The sequence below is a fragment of the Mustela putorius genome, unplaced genomic scaffold (genome assembly GCF_011764305.1).
Source record: "Mustela putorius furo isolate JIRA1106 unplaced genomic scaffold, ASM1176430v1.1 tig00003976_pilon_pilon_pilon, whole genome shotgun sequence".
Classification (NCBI taxonomy): Eukaryota; Metazoa; Chordata; class Mammalia; order Carnivora; family Mustelidae; genus Mustela; species Mustela putorius.
The window spans coordinates 9,442,650-9,458,699 of record NW_025422118.1 but is presented as its reverse complement, the minus strand read 5'-3'; the positions used below and the strand labels follow the sequence as shown (position 1 = coordinate 9,458,699).

At 36.6% G+C, this 16,050-nt stretch overlaps 1 pseudogene; it reads right to left on the bottom strand.

Annotated features, from left to right (window-relative positions):
* Positions 1 to 2,242: 2,242 nt before the first annotated feature.
* Positions 2,243 to 2,364, bottom strand: LOC123389496 (annotated as a pseudogene).
* Positions 2,365 to 16,050: the final 13,686 nt, after the last annotated feature.

Below are 16,050 nucleotides of genomic sequence, written 5' to 3'. Positions count from 1 at the left end.
GTTTTACTTCCATTATCTCATCAGTCCTCATATAACATTATTTTATACTTACTAAAATCCCTTCTCTATGAGGAAATGACTTAGTTGAGGTCATTAATGCTAGTGGTAAAGTAGAGTTTGCATACTGTCAGCCTACCTCAGAGCCTTTAGACCTTTACATCTTTAGACAAAAAGGCTGATCATTAAACTATAAAAATATCAAAGGCCAATCATGTGCATCATGAAAGGCCAGTATGAAAGAAGCTAGGGATACAAAAAATAAGATGTTCTTGTCTTCAAGAAGTCCACCATAGAATCAAAAAGAGGGAATTTCAGGGTGTCTGGGTGGCCTAGTCAGTTAAGTAACTTCTTGTGTCATGATCTCGGGCAGACCCTTAACCAACCTAGTCACCCAGGTGCCCTAAAAATTTTAAATGTATACCAAAGTGGAGAAAATGATGCAATGAATCTTCATGTCATTATCACCAAGTTACAACATCTAAGCCAATCTCATTTCCTTTGTCCTTCCACCTGGTTCCCACCACCAATCGCACACATTATTTTGAAGCAAATCCCAGACCTCCGATTAATCCCTCTGCAAGAATTCTTGTATCTATCTATAAAAGGTAGGAACTCTGTTTTTGTAAAAATCATAAACCTAATACCATTATTATAAGACTAAAAACTTAAGCTTTCCTTAATATGCTTAAAAATCCAGTTAACATTCACACTTACATAATTGACTCAGAATTTCAGTAAGATCCATATGTTTCAAATAATTGAAATATAAATATATATGTCTCTTTAGTCTATTAATTGCCTCTCCATCTCTCTCTCTCTTTACAATTTTTGTTGAAAAAACAAAATATCAGCCAGTTGCATCTATACTATGCATCCATAGTATCCTTAAGAACAGTCTTCTTTCTGTATTCTTTGTAAACCGATAGTTAGATCTAGAGATTTCATCAGATTCAAATACAATGTTTTTATAACACACTTTACTATCCAACATATATTCTGTAATGTAAGGCAGGAAAAAATGCTTGGTTTTATCCATTTATTACTAGCTTCAGAGTTAGAAATTGGATATCATACAGCAAAGGTGGTTAGTGAGGCCAGGGGCTTTATTTTTATTTTTATTTATTTAATTTTTTTGAGTAGCACATGAAATCATTTGATTTAATGTGTTTTAATTCAATGTGATTGTTATCTTTGTTGATAAACTGTCCCATTTTTTTTAATTTAATTTTTTATTTTTTAGAAACATATATTTTTATCCCCAGGGGTACAGGTCTGTGAATCACCAGGTTTACACACTTCACAGCACTCACCAAAGCACATACCCTCCCCAATGTCCATAATCCCACCCCCTGATAAACTGTCCCATCTTTGGGCAGTGGGTACCTATCCAAGTTGGCTTCTATGTAACTTTGACATGATACACATAGTCTTTGATAATTTTTTTTGCTTCCTGTTATGGCAAGATATTCCACATTCATATTACCTATTTCCAACCTCAGACCTGAACTCTGAATTTTCCCACAGAGTTTGAGTAGTTTTTAGTGGGAAATGATATTTAGAAATCACTATCTGAGCACAAGGGATTCACTGCTACTAATTTGTCATTATTTCCAGGCCTTTCCAATGCATCAGATAGGAAATATGTAATTTTTTAAAGTGCATTATGATTCCATACTTTCTGTCAAGTTCAAGAATTCATCTGTTATTTCTTTTCTCCCATGCTAAAAATCTTGGTTCACTAACTTAAACACTTATTCCATGGATTCCTCATCTTACTCACAGAAGTGTTAGAATACCAACACTACCACCAACAATATGATTGCTGAAAACAGTTTATGATTTTTCAGGGGAGAGTGGAGGGTCAAGTTTTTGTGGTTTTTGTCACTAGGGATAGTGTTTTAAAGTCAAGCAAGTTACTTTGTATAGTTAGGCCACCAATAGGCTATACATTCAAAATGCTTAGCTATTCTATTTCACTTTTGATTTTTAGGGCCCATTTTTGTTTTTGTTTTTTCAGATTATTTATTTATTTGAGAGAGAGAGCACGAGCACAAGTAGGGGGAGAGGCTAAGGGAGAGGGAGAAGCAGACTCCCTGCTGAGCAGGGATCCCAACGTAGAGTTCAATCTCAGGACCTCAAAATCACGACCTGAGCTGAAGTCAGATGCCTAACCAATCCAGTCACCCAGGTGCCGATAGGATCTGTTTTTTGTTTTTTGTTTTTTTTTTAATTTTGGCTTTTAATTATGTAAAATATTTAATGTATTGTCCATTAAAGTTAAATTCAAAGAAATCTAATTTCAATTAGCCATAATCATGCCTTGAATAAACCTCATTGGCTATGATACTGCCACTGTACAAAGCTAGAAGAAATTGAATTTCAATACCCTCACCATACTTCTTACTTTTCTTTATAGGTAACAATTTTTTTAAAAGTATAGCTTGTCACCTATTAAAAATATAAACAAATATTCATATATATATGAATATACTCCTTCTATGTCATTTGCTGGCCTCTTACATACATTTTTCTCTACTTCCCCTTTTCACTTAATATGTTAGATATATTAAGATATAGAAGTATTCCTCACTCCCTTTTCTAGCTGTATAGTATTCTATTGAGTATATGTATTATTGTTTATATTCAACCAGACCAATCTATACCTTTGTCCATATAATCTTTCTTGTATTTTTTTGCCAGTCTAGCTTTGGGCTAGATTATGCTGACAAAGGAAAATTCATATGTGAAGTTGCTAGATCCTGCCAGCTACCCTTCTTGGGTGGTGTAACAATTTGGAATCCCTGCAGAAATGTATTAAAGTGCCCATTAAATATTAAATATTTGGATTTTAGTCTATCTAATGGGTGAGATACTGTATTTCAATGAAGTTTTCATTTGTGTATCTTCTGATCTGAGCAAGTTTAAGCATTTTTTTTAATTGGCTAAGAGCCATTTGCATTTCATTTTAGTGAACTATGCTCTTTTTTTCTGTCAAGTTGTTGGCTTTTCTAAATTGTTTTCAATAGCTTTTAATGTACCAGGTTTATTAACTTATTTTATGTAAAATAAACTACAAAATTCTTTTGTATCAAGATTCTGGGTATTACAAGTTACAATAACAGCAAAAAGTAACATATATTGATTCTTTTTTAAAGATTTTATTCATGTATTTATTTGAGAGAGCGTGAGTACACACATGCATGTGAGCAGTGGGGAGGGGTAGAGAGAGAGAGAGAGAATCTCAAGAAGACTCCACATCAAGCATGGAGCCCAATCCAGTGCCTGATCTCCTGATGCCAAGATCATGACCCCTGCCAAAATCAACAGTTGGTTGTTCAATTAAACGAGCCACCCATGTGCCCCACATATACTGATTTTAAAAAGCTAGGAACTGAAAAGTCCAGAAGTAGAACTGGCTTCGGATAAGACTCAGGCTACACAAAAACCAGTTGATGTCACTAAAAACTAGTTATCCTCTCTCTCTCTCTTCTCTTTTATGCTCTCCAAATAATAGCAAAATGGCTCCAGCAGTTTCAGCCTTCACATCTTCATAGGGACTACCCAAGATGAGTGTAAGGGCATTGACTGGTAATTCCAAGAGGAAATAAAACTTCCTCCTGCCAAATCCAGCAAATTTCTCCCTAGTTTTCTTTATCTTCAATTGACTTACATATCATTTATGGCCATTTGCCATGACAGGTGAAATAGGATATTGAGGAGTTGAATCATGAGCATCCATCCCTGGAACAGGAAGGTGGTCGGGAATCCTTCTCACCCAAATAACATGGCTGAGAGTGGGTAAGGAGTGATTTCCCAAAGACCATTTGGAGTTCCTGCTTTTAAATGGGGAATGGTTAGTAAATGGCCCCGAAGGTAAAAATTCCACTTAAGCTAGGAGGTATTGAGTACAGTACCAAGGTCTAAGGAACAAAGCTAAAAGAGCTCTTTCAGGCTCTTTAGCTACACTCACTAACATATTTACCTTACCTGAGGACTCTCCTCCCAATGGATGTCTCAAGCTTGTTTTCACACATAAAATATTCTTCTATTCTTTATGTTTATTATCCTAACATCCTAACATCTCCACAACAGGGACTGAACAGAGCAATATGCAATGTGTTCTCCAAAAGCGTGGGACTTGGAGAAAGAACCTTGCTTTGAGTTTTCGGCATGAGTAATTAATGTGACCTTGATCAAGCACATAACTTCACAAGACCACAGTGTCTTCATCAGAAAAAAAAAAAAAATAATGGTTATCATCATCATTATTTTCATAGATAACATTAAAAGGCCCTTGCCATATGCCAGGCTCTCTTTTAAGTGCTTAAAATGTCCTAATTCATTTAGGCCTCACAGCAAGCCTTTCAACAAGAACTATTATTAGATCCACTGTTTATGTGAGGAAACCTGCCCAAGGCCTTCTACTTTATAAGCAGCAGAGCTAAGATCTGAACAGGCACTTTGGCTCCAATTAAATTGTACAAACAGGTAGACATTCTTAGCATAAAGAAGGTGCTCTATGTATGTTACTCTGCCTGAATCTAAACAATAATTTTGTTTCCCAGGGTGGTTGTAAAGTGCAAATGGGATAAAGTTTATACAAGTGTTTCATAAAAGGTACTTTGCTGTACAAATATAATGTATTATTATATTTATTATTATTATGTTTCCTTCTTCCCTAAATCTCTCCAGACCTTTGGTTAATGTCTCATATAGATATTCTCTATGGATATTTAGTCAGTCTCATTTTTTACTAGGGCTTCCATATCTCCAATTAACATAGCTTATCTTTGTAAATCCTTTTCATATACACCCTCAAGAATCTCCTTCTTAATGCTCATTTAATTCTTCCTTAATGCTCATTTCCACTCTTGCTGTCAACTTTTATCTATGGGGCTTGCATTCCCAAACTTTGATAATGAGCACATCCTGGTCATATCTGCTCTATTTCGTTACTTTATTAAGATAGTATATGGCAGATTCAGGGCTCCTGGGTGGCTCAGTGGGTTAAGCCTCTGCCTTTAGCTCAGGTCATGATCCCAGGGTCCTGGGATCGAACCCCACATCAGGCTCTCTGATCAGCAGGGAGCTTGCTTCCCTTCCTCTCTCTCTGCCTGCCTCTCTGCTTACTTGTGATCCCTGTTTGTCAAATAAATAAATAAAAATTAAAAAAAAAAAAAAGACAGTATGGCAGTTTCAGACTTGAGTTCATAGTTTCAGGAAACTTCTTTGATTTTCTTTCCTTCTGGAAAAGGTAGCCTTTGCAAGTATCTAAGTTGTTTTTTGGGCTTTAGTTTCCTTTTGCAGGTTGGGGTGGTTGTGTAATTTTCTTTAGCATGGTTAGTAAGAATTAGTTCAACAAATATTTAGTGCATGCCACATGACAAATGCTATATAAGATGTTGAGTTTAAGAGATTAGTTTCATAGACTTCTCAAAATTATCGGTAGTTACCTTTAAGGTTGCTACCAAGCTATGAGTCCTTGCAAGAGAAACTTGAATTGGTAACTCTTCTGCATTCTTTTATTTATTTTAAAGAGCTGACTTTGAACACTTTGTGTGTTGTGTCTATGTGTATGTAGCCTACAAATCAATATTATAAAACATATGAAGAATTCCAATGCTAAAAAACCATTGCAATTATTAAAATAAGAATACTCAAATGAAATTTATTTTATTGAACAATTTAGTATATAAAGTTTAAAATAGGAATATTGAAGGGTACACAGGTTGCTCAATCAGTTGAGCATCCAACTCTTGATTTCAGCTCAGGTCATAATCTGCGGGTGGTGATATCGAGCCCTGCATCAGGCTCTGTGCTCAGCGGGGAGTCTGAGGGTTCTCTCTTTCTCCCTCTCCCCCTCCTGCCTGTCACACTCTGTCTCTCTCTAAAAAATAAATAAATAAATATCTTTTTTTAAAAAAGAAATAGTGAAAATAAGTACATTGAGTAAGTTTAAGGAAATGAACAAAGGCATTAACAGCCATCTTGATAACATAAAATTTTGAAATGAAAGAGGCAGAAATAAAACAAAATCATGTGAATCAATGAATTTCAACATCAAACTTACAGTAACTGTTGAAATTTTGAAGCTGCAAAAGATGGGATAAATGCTAAGTTGGATTCTGTGAAGAAGCTAATTGGTGGATTTGGAAAATAGCTCTGAGATACTTATCCAGAATGCAGTATAGAAAGTCAAAGCGATGTTGTAAACACTGGGCGTTACATGTAAGTGACGAATTACTAAACGCTACTCCTGAAATCGATATTACACTATATGTTAACTAACAAGAATTTGAATAAGAATTTGAAACAAACAAACAAAAAGTCAAGAGGAAAAAAAAATTAAGATGAAACACAAAAGACAGACTGAGAAGCCCAACAGCTAATGCTTAACAGAAACTGCAAAAGCAGAAAATGGAAGGAAAGGTAGCAGCTTACATTTGAAGAATTAATTGCTAAAATAATTAAACAGAAAGATAAAGAATCAAGCAGAACACAAAAATAAATCATATATAAAACATATAAGTAAAACATAATAAATATCTATATCTGGTTACATAGTGAAATGTATACCGTCAAGAATAAAGAGAAAATATAAATACCAGCAAAGAAAAGCACTTACAGAATGACAACAAACTTCTTATCGACAACAAAGGCCAGAAAATGATGGAATGGTTATCTTCCAAATGCTACATGACAGTGACTGCCAACCTAGAATTTTACATTCAGTTACCTGTTCTTTAACATATAGAGCAAAATCCTATCCAAAAATGAAAAAGCTATATACTGACATTTACGGAAAGAACTCTTAGAGAATATTTCTGAAAAGATATAACCATAATCAGAGATATTTGTTTAATGTGTATTTAGCTTTTTGGGTAGGTTCTACATTCATATGGTAACAAATTCCCAGTGTCTACAAGGTTTACCATGAGTAGTCTTCCTGTCACGGCCATTCATTTGGTTCCTTCCCAAGACACCAGTGTTTCCAGTTTCACGTTTAGCTTTCCAAGGATAGATTTATGAGTGCATACGTATATTTGGACAGAGAGATTTTTCTGCTAATGGTGATACCACACTATATGTCCTTTTCTACACTATGTTTTTCACATAAATACAAGATCTAGACATGGATAGGGGGTAATATTTAACACTAAATTTTTCTTTCAACTATGTGTAGTAGAGACTGAATAATTGGAAGGTACCTAACCTAGATGATTTTGAAAATTACTTCTACTTCTGCTCACCTCTCAACTAACCATTCTCTCACACAGAGCTCCTTATGTTCAAGTCAACTGCCCCAGAGGTTAAAAAATAATTATATGGGTAGTCTCCAGGCGATGTTATAATCATAGATCATCATAACTTACCCATTTTAAGTGGTCATTTTTAAATCCACAGAAATCATCCTTTTTGACACAATTGCTAACATAATGGAATTATCTCTAGCGATTGGCAGTATTCAGAGACCGAATTTGTAAAAAAGATTTGAAAAATTGGGGGAGGGGTGGGCAGGAAGCTTTAATTTTTTTTTGGATGAGAGTTGGAAAACCATGTTATCCTCCACTATAAAAGTGAAAGGGTCTTTGCTTCAGAAACGGAGCTCACTCCTTTTTCCAAAAAATCTCAGAAGGTAGAAACTTGCTGCTGGCCATGTAGTCATAACAGGTTTATATGTTAAGTGGCTCAGTGTTTTCTTTTGCTGTTTTGTTTTTTTGAGGGTTTGTCCCCTTTTGTTCCACCTGTCCAGAATCTCAAGGGACCAATTTAATATCTGATACACATTGCTTACCTTAGCAGAGGACTTCAGGTTAATTTGAGGGAGAATTTTTGCGGGAACCCAAAGGCCTTGCAAACTTGAATATCTGTGAGATTCCTTCTTTTGGACACAAACCCCACCATTTCTGTGGTCTCTATGTGTCTGCAGGGCATTCTGAATAAAAGGTTCTTAACATTTTTGGTTCTTACTGATAAAACTCTGGAGAACAAGCCTACGGAGGACTTTGTCTGCCAGCAGTGTCCTCATCTTCCTTAGTTGGTCATATATAGAAATTGAGTTGGCCGAGGAGGTTCTGGAGAATTTGGAGTATCTCTTACTTAAAGAAAGAGGTTTTCCCCCACCGTTTGCCAAAGGAATGTCTAAAATTCAAAACAGGAAAAACAAAAGACATCTGTATCCATGGTAGGCCTTAAGTAAGAGCACTGAATCAATAATCATTTCTGAAACCTAAGGGGTCTCCAGTCACTTGGAGATGGCAAATTATTTTAATGTCCCACGCCAACCCCAATTAGTTAGCTGTGACTCCCTGAAGTGCTATGCTAAAAATGACTGTGAAGCTGCTTGCATGTCCCATGGAAAACTGTGATTACGCATGAGCAGTATCTGCCATAAGCGAAGAGGAATCGTGGCTTACACGTCATGGAGTTATCAGTCCTGTGCCAAGGGTTCAATTTTAGCAATAATCACTAAAGATACTCACTATGTTGAAAATTTCAAGTCTGGAACTATGAACTACAGTAGCTTCAAATAAATATACGTATCCCAATCAAAACAGAGCAGGAAATTTGCTTATTTTAATAGGTGGGTGTTTGTAGGATGACATTCTTGTAATGATTTTTTAAAATGAATATTGTCGCTCTTCATTGATGCTTGATTAATTAAAGAATGAGCTTTATGAACCCAAACTAACAATGTTGGGGCTGGTGTGGCTGACTCCTAATTATTCTCCAAAGCCCGTTTCTCTTTCTATGGTAGAAATTTAGCACAACATGGCCCAGCTCAACTATATTTTTCATAGCTTCCCTTGTGACTAGTTGTGGTAATATGACTAATTCCATTTCTTTCCAGCGGAATGTGGAAATTATATGTGCAAATTCTATATCGCTTGCTTCAAAGGGAATTGCTTGTCCTGACTTCTGCTCTTTCTCCTCCACTTGAGCTGGAATATCATTATAACAGTGATGTTGCTTCAAGAAATACCCCAGAATGTGTTAATTAATTAACATAATTAATTAGTTAATATTAAATGGAACAGGCAGAGGTCCCTGAAGGAATGCATAGAGAAGAGCTGTCCTACCAGTCTGGACCATCTCCCCCTGGACTATTAATTTAGAGAGAAATAAAGTTCTGTCTTGCTTCTATATTTGGGGGTCTCTGGGTTATAGGAGCTTTAGCTCAAAGTTAACTTGAGTGGTAATCAACAGGCAGTGGGGTGTGTAAGCAAATGGTTAAGACACATATCTAGTATACTTAGCAAGGTCCCCTGTGGCTGCTGGGGTTTAGGAGCAGGACTCAAAGCCCTGACAGGTCCTAAAGGATAAAAAGGATTCAAGTCCTGTGTAATACTAAGCAGAAGTCAAGTAACTAAGTCAGTACCTTAAGTAAAGACTATGAGAAATGGAGCCAACTACTTGCTTAGACTAGGATAAATAGGGAGACTGAATTGATGCTGTCTAAATCATTTTTAAAAGTCTTCCCTGTTTAAAATCTGCATCAGTCAGAGATTGGACATTAATAAAGCTATGTGTGGGAGTTAAGACATCTCAGCGGCAAAGGTTGCAGGATCTCGTGTCCGGGAGCCCAGCAGGGCCTTACTTACATTCTTCTAGAATTCCCATTTTTGCCCACATCCATATATCCTTCTATCTTACCCTCTTAGCTACCTCTATGGGGCCTGCCCTGTGACTTCCAGGTAAAATATCCTTTCGCAAGTCCCAAGGCCTTTTGAGACACTGTGGACCCCTTGGTTATCCAACACAAAGCTTCTTCAGATGGCACCATGAGTTAACTTACCCTCAACTTCTACCTCAATTTTCAGTCAAAAACTCTCTATAAAAGAATTTCCATTGGAAAAGAAAATATTTTTAAGCATTTATTTCTTTGCAAACATGTTTCTTCTATCCTGTTTTATTTCTCTCAGTGACATCCTCCATTCCAGTTCCTCCTTTTCTTCTCTAACCCTATCATTCTACTTCAAAAACACCTCTCAGACCGTCCTCTCTGACATTATTTAGATCAGGCTTTGTAAGAACGTCTAAACTTTTCTCACTGGCTCAAAGCCCTCCTTAGTCTAGTTTATTTTGTACCTACCAGATAATTCTTCATAAAATACAGATTTGGCCATACTACTGCTCATCACACAACCTCACATAACTGCCCATTTATTTCAGAAGAGTACAGTCGAAAAAGTTTAAAACCTGGATTTCAAAGCCTCTGAAGATCTTTCTAGCCTTGGCTCCTACAATTCACTCACAGGGTGGACACAAAGGCCGGTGTAAGCCAGTCCTCCTGACTTCAGACTCCAAACAAGTGAGTAAAGAGTTAGGTTGACTTCATTTTCTGACCTTCTAAGAGAGTTCACTGTAAGTGAATTATCTAAGCCCTCATATTTTATAGGAAGTTCTTTTATTGTTAGACACGAGATTTTAAGAAATAATGGCAGAGATTTCTGCCTTGTATTATGTCAGTAAATGTGCCCAAAGCCTGTGAAGAAATTTGATACTTGCAATAATATTCTCCCAGTTTTACTGCACAGAGTTATTTTCCCCAGGCTTTATGGCAGGGAGTCTTTTTTTGATATTTTCAGTGTTTCAAGGCGCTATGATATTATTCTGCTGTGTCGGCCGTATGGTATACTGTTTTCAGGTTACCCTTTCTATCGCTTCTCTTATCTTTATGGCTCCTAATCTTTGTAACCAGTCTGCATCCACAAAATCAAGCTGCAGAAAATAAACTACAGATAAGGCTCACTGACATGGTGGTAATGGGGTTTTTGCTGTTTCTCTTGAATTTTCTATCTCAATAATTCTTGCTGCCAGAAATTTCCTTTTGATCCTTAAATCAGTAAATCCTTTGAGAGGAATGACAACTTACCACATTAAAATATAAACACTAGCAACCTGTTAGCACCTAATTTTTTTCCTTTGGATTTTACTGCCTTTCACATATCAGTAATTTTTTTTATCTTGCAATTACTCTTTGTACTTAATGTAGTTAAGGTGTATTATCTGCACCATTATTTGTTCTTATCAATAACTTATTTCTCTTAATTGTTGGAAGGCTTACTGGGTTTTTCTTCCCTCCATACTATCCATACTATCAAGAACACACTATAAATTGATTCCCAAATGTATGCAGTATAGCACTTCTTATTTCTTTTTATTAATAATTTCAGTAAGTTTAAGTTTTATCTCAAATTTCCCATCTACTCTCACTTCCTCTGTCACATGTATTGCCTTAGGTGGGTAAGGACTGACATGACCATTGGAACTGCTAATGTAGGGTTTTTACCAAAATCTTATTAGGCTGTTCTATTCTACTGAATTATACTGGAAGTTGCTTAATATAAGGTACAGCCATGGGAATTCTACCTGTCCAGTTCTCTCTCCTCCAGCATCACCAGTTCCAAGTCCCCTCTAGCAGCTCAATCCGAAGACCCTTGATTCATTTCAAATCTAGTCTGTGGATTCTACTCCTTATCAAACTTTCTCTTCTCTTCCATTATATGCAGGCTCTACCTCTTAGCCTCTCTGTTCTTATTAATGTCACCCTAAACTTCGATCTCCAAAATTAAAGCACTGCTTAGGTTGCTGTTCAAATCTACCTCCAATCTGGCCCACACCTGCAATTCCAACCTCATTTCCCATTCAGCCCCTTGTGTACCATACACTCCAATTAAATCAAACCATTGATTATTCTCCTTTCACGTCTATTTCTTAGTTCTGTTCCCTTCCCTTCACCTTTAGGATGTAACGATATTTTCTTTTGCCTATTTTTATATGGCCAAATCTTATTCATTCTGAAGAGGTGAGTTCAAATGCCTCATGCAAAACACTGTGTCTTATAATCAGAAAAGTATTCTCTCGGCACACCTGGGTGGCTCAGTGGGTTAAAGCCTCTGCCTTCAGCTCAGGTCATGATCTCAGGGTCCTGGGATTGAGCCCCAAGTTGGGCTCTCTGCTCCGCGAGGAGCCTGCTTCCTCCTCTCTCTCTGCCTGCCTCTCTGCCTACTTGTGATCTTTATCAAATAAATAAAAATAAAATCCTCAAAAAATAAAAAAATAAAAGTATTCTCTCTCCTCCAAACTCCTCCAAATACGGTTTATCTGTATTTCTTACATGCATGCTTCTTTCTTCTCTAACTTTGGGTAATTTATGAACATACCTTACATCTCCTACCAGACTGTAACTTCTTGAAGACCTGATCCATTTCCTTATAAAGTCATCTTTTTTTTTTTTTTTTAATGTTGCACAATGACGGACAAGTGCCTTCCACAGAGAAGGGAGGCATTTCTAAGCATTTTCTTAATTACTTCATGTAATGACTCTATAAGCCCATATGATTTTGGGCCACTTTATAGGTAATGAAATTATGATCAGAGAAGTAACTTGCCCTTAAATGTGTTAAATCGATGCTTAACTCTATTGAATCATGATTGAGCAAATAGGTCACCTCACATGAGGTTTAGAGGATCTTATCCTGAAAGAAAGAGTGTTCATAGTCACGACTGAGAAAGAGATCCATTCTAGAACTGCTTCCATGACATGGGGAAGTGAAATTACCATGCTTGCCTATGACTTGCTCCTGCGATGAGACAAATGTCTCAAAAGCACCTAATGGGTCAATAGGGGTGAACAGAGGCATACATTTACATATGCAGCCAGGTTTCTGGGAATGGTTAGATATCATTCCTTTCAGCAGTGGTGTTTTAGATAAGCACTTTTAGGGCGTCTCAGTGGTTAAGCCGCTCAGCCGGGTCATGATCTCAGGGTAAAGAGCAGGGAGCCTGCTTCCTCAAACACTCTCTCTGCCTTTCCTACTTGTGATTTCTCTCTGTCAAATAAATAAATAAATAAATCTTTAGATAAGCACTTTTAGTCAGCAGCCGGTACAAAATAAAGAGGCAAACACTTTCTTTTTTTCTGGAATAATGGATGAATCTTCCTACTGTGACTTAGGTACCTTTCCGATGATTGCCAACAGCTGCAAACTTACTGATAATAAGGGCTGAATTCAACTTGATGAATGGGAAGCTGATGTGCACCGTCATGCCCAGCTTTTTGAGTGTGTATGCCAAACAGGGAAGTTTCCCCACTTCTACCTTTTTAAAAGTGTTGCCTACAGTGAAGAAGAAGTGAAGAGGGCAATACCTAGCAAGGGAAAGGACTCTCTCAGATTCTTCATTGCTATCCCAGTGAGGAGTGTGGTGGAGAGGATGGTATGTCCTGGTTCTGGTCCTTGGGCTAGAGATTCAGAAAGCTAGAAATGATGGGTGAACTCATTTAGTCCAAACCCATCATTTCACCATCAGAGAAACTAAGGTAAAGTGCATGCCCAAGATTATAAAGAACACAGTGACCCGGGCTCCAGTGTTGCCTCCAAGAGCGTAAAGTGGAAGAAAGTTGAAAAAGCTGCTTTGTTAATTGTCAGAGGAAGAGCAGAAGACCAGTGAAGCTCAAACCCAATGTCAGGGATCCTTACATCACTTCTAGGGGAAACAGCATGACCTTTGACCTGAGAAATACAATAAATGCTCCAGTTCTGCCATTTACTGACTGTGTATCCTTCAGCAAAGCAACTTCCTCATTTGTGCAATGTGGTTCTTATAATTACCTCCTTTACAGGGTTGTAATAAGGATGGCGAGAGACAAAATATTTAGATAAGGACTAACACACAGTAAATAATCAAAAAGTGTTGGTTCTACCTTCAGTAAGTCTAACTTGGAAATTCAAAAAATAAAATTAGGGAATTGAAAGAGAAAAGGAAAGCCAAGAAATGTCTATTTCAATCAGTAGAAGCCTGTAAAGACAATCTGAATCACATTTACTCTCTTGGACAAGTAACAGATGATATAAAGGAATTAATATAATATAATTTTTCATTAAGTGTTTAAGACATATGGACAATCCAAGCCTGGACTTTTTCCCTTTGCCCAGAAAACATTCTAGCCACAATAAAACTTGGAGCATGATCAATCTAATATCTTCAATAGAGTTTCTGGTGTGCACATACTTTCACATAACTTTGTCTGATGGGCTCTCCGTGGAGTCTCTCACCACCTTCCCTAATGGGCAGCAGCTGCCTGGAAGCAATCCTTCCATATTACTCACCTTATCAGGCCAGAGTAAAACATCTCTCCTCATTCCACCCTGGGAAGACTATCTGTTCTTCTTGCTATTTGTAATGTTGACAGTCCCTTGTAGGGTAGGTTTTCCTACACCAGGTGGTTCTGCCTTTTTAGTGTTTTTCACTGAATAGCTAATTCCTTTCTGAGTCTATTGAACTTCGGTTCGTTTCTTTATGAACACCACATTTGGATTTTCTGCTCTTTCCTGGACTCCTACTTGGCAGCAATAATGAGAAACAGCTGTCCACCCTGGGAACTGGCATAAAGACACTGGTGTCATCATCATGGCTCAAAGTTTGTCATATCTACACAGATTAACCCTCTCCTTTTGTTGGTTTGCAGTTGGATTTCTGATCCAAAGTCCAATTTTTGTACTGACAGATACCATTGGTTTTTTTCTGCTGTTCTCCCATTGTATGTCCTTTATTAGATATAGAGGAAAAGAGGTGAATGATGTGGGCTTGATCTACGTACTTTTGTGATTTTTAGAAAGTTCAGCCATCCATCGTATCTATTGATCAATTAATTGATCTATCTATCTATCTATGGATGTGTCTATGCCTTTCTCTAACTTCTCAAATTCCAGGATGATTATAATAAATCTCTGAACTAATCTTATAAAGAAATAATTAATACTAGCAAAAAAATTGGAAGAAGTGGCAGAAGTAATAATAAAAAGATCTGAACATCTGATGCCTTCAAACCTCTAATTTAAGGTTTTTCTATTTGTTATTTTTTAATTTTTTTTAGATATTCACTACCCACTGCTGGAATTTAAAGTACAGATGATAATAATCAAAAGTGTTTATTCATGGACCTTATGTCTTCACCATAAATTGGAGATTGAAGTACAGATCTTTCTCAACTTATGATGGGGTTATATCCTTACATCCTGATAAACCCATCATAAGTTAAAAATATCATAAGTCAAAAAGGTACTTACTCGACTTAATCTACTGGAGACCATAACAGTCTAGCCTGCCTTAAATGTGCCCAGGACACTTAAACATTAGCCTACAGTAGGGCAAAATCATATAATATGAAGCATATATTATAACAAAGTGTTGGATATATCATGTAATATAGTGACCAATGTACTGAAAGTTAAAAATAGAGTGGTTGTATGGCTGCAGAACTGTTGTAGAAGAACTGGCTATTTACCTTCATGATCACACAGCTGACTGGGATCTAGGGCAGCCCCTACCCAACATCAGGAGAGAGTCATCTTGTGTATTAGTAGCCCAGAAAAAGATCCAAAATCAAAATTCCAAGTATAGTTTCTACTGAATGCATATTGCTCTCAAACCATTATAAAATTAAACAGTTGTAAGTTGAGGAGCCATTGTAAGTCAAGGATTGCCTGTATAATAAGAGGAAATAATTTAGTGGACTCAAAGTTATAAATTCTGGTTTCAAGTTCCAGATATGGCTCTATATGACCTTGAATTACATACACATAACCACACACACACATTTTATATATATATATATATATATATATATACACACATACATATATATATATGTATGTACACATACATATATATCTTGAAAAAATATACAACCAAATTTTAATAAAGATATTTTAGATAAAAATTGGAATAATTTAAGAAACTCATGTGTGAGAAATCACAAGTAAAACAACAAAGGCAAAAGTAAAAAAAAAAAAAATTTAAATACTATTAGAATAGTTGGATAACTACGTGTGTGACAGAGATCACCTAGTCATTAAACCCAATTTCTTTTCTTCTTGCACTCAAACACAGACTATACTTCCCAGCTTCCCCAGCAGTTCAGTATGGCCATGTGACTGAGTTGGGTCTAACAGTAGTGAGTTGAAGAGGAGGGACTTCCAGGCTTGACTCATAAAAAGATATACATGAATCCTATGTTCTCTTATGCCTTTACAGCCTTAGACA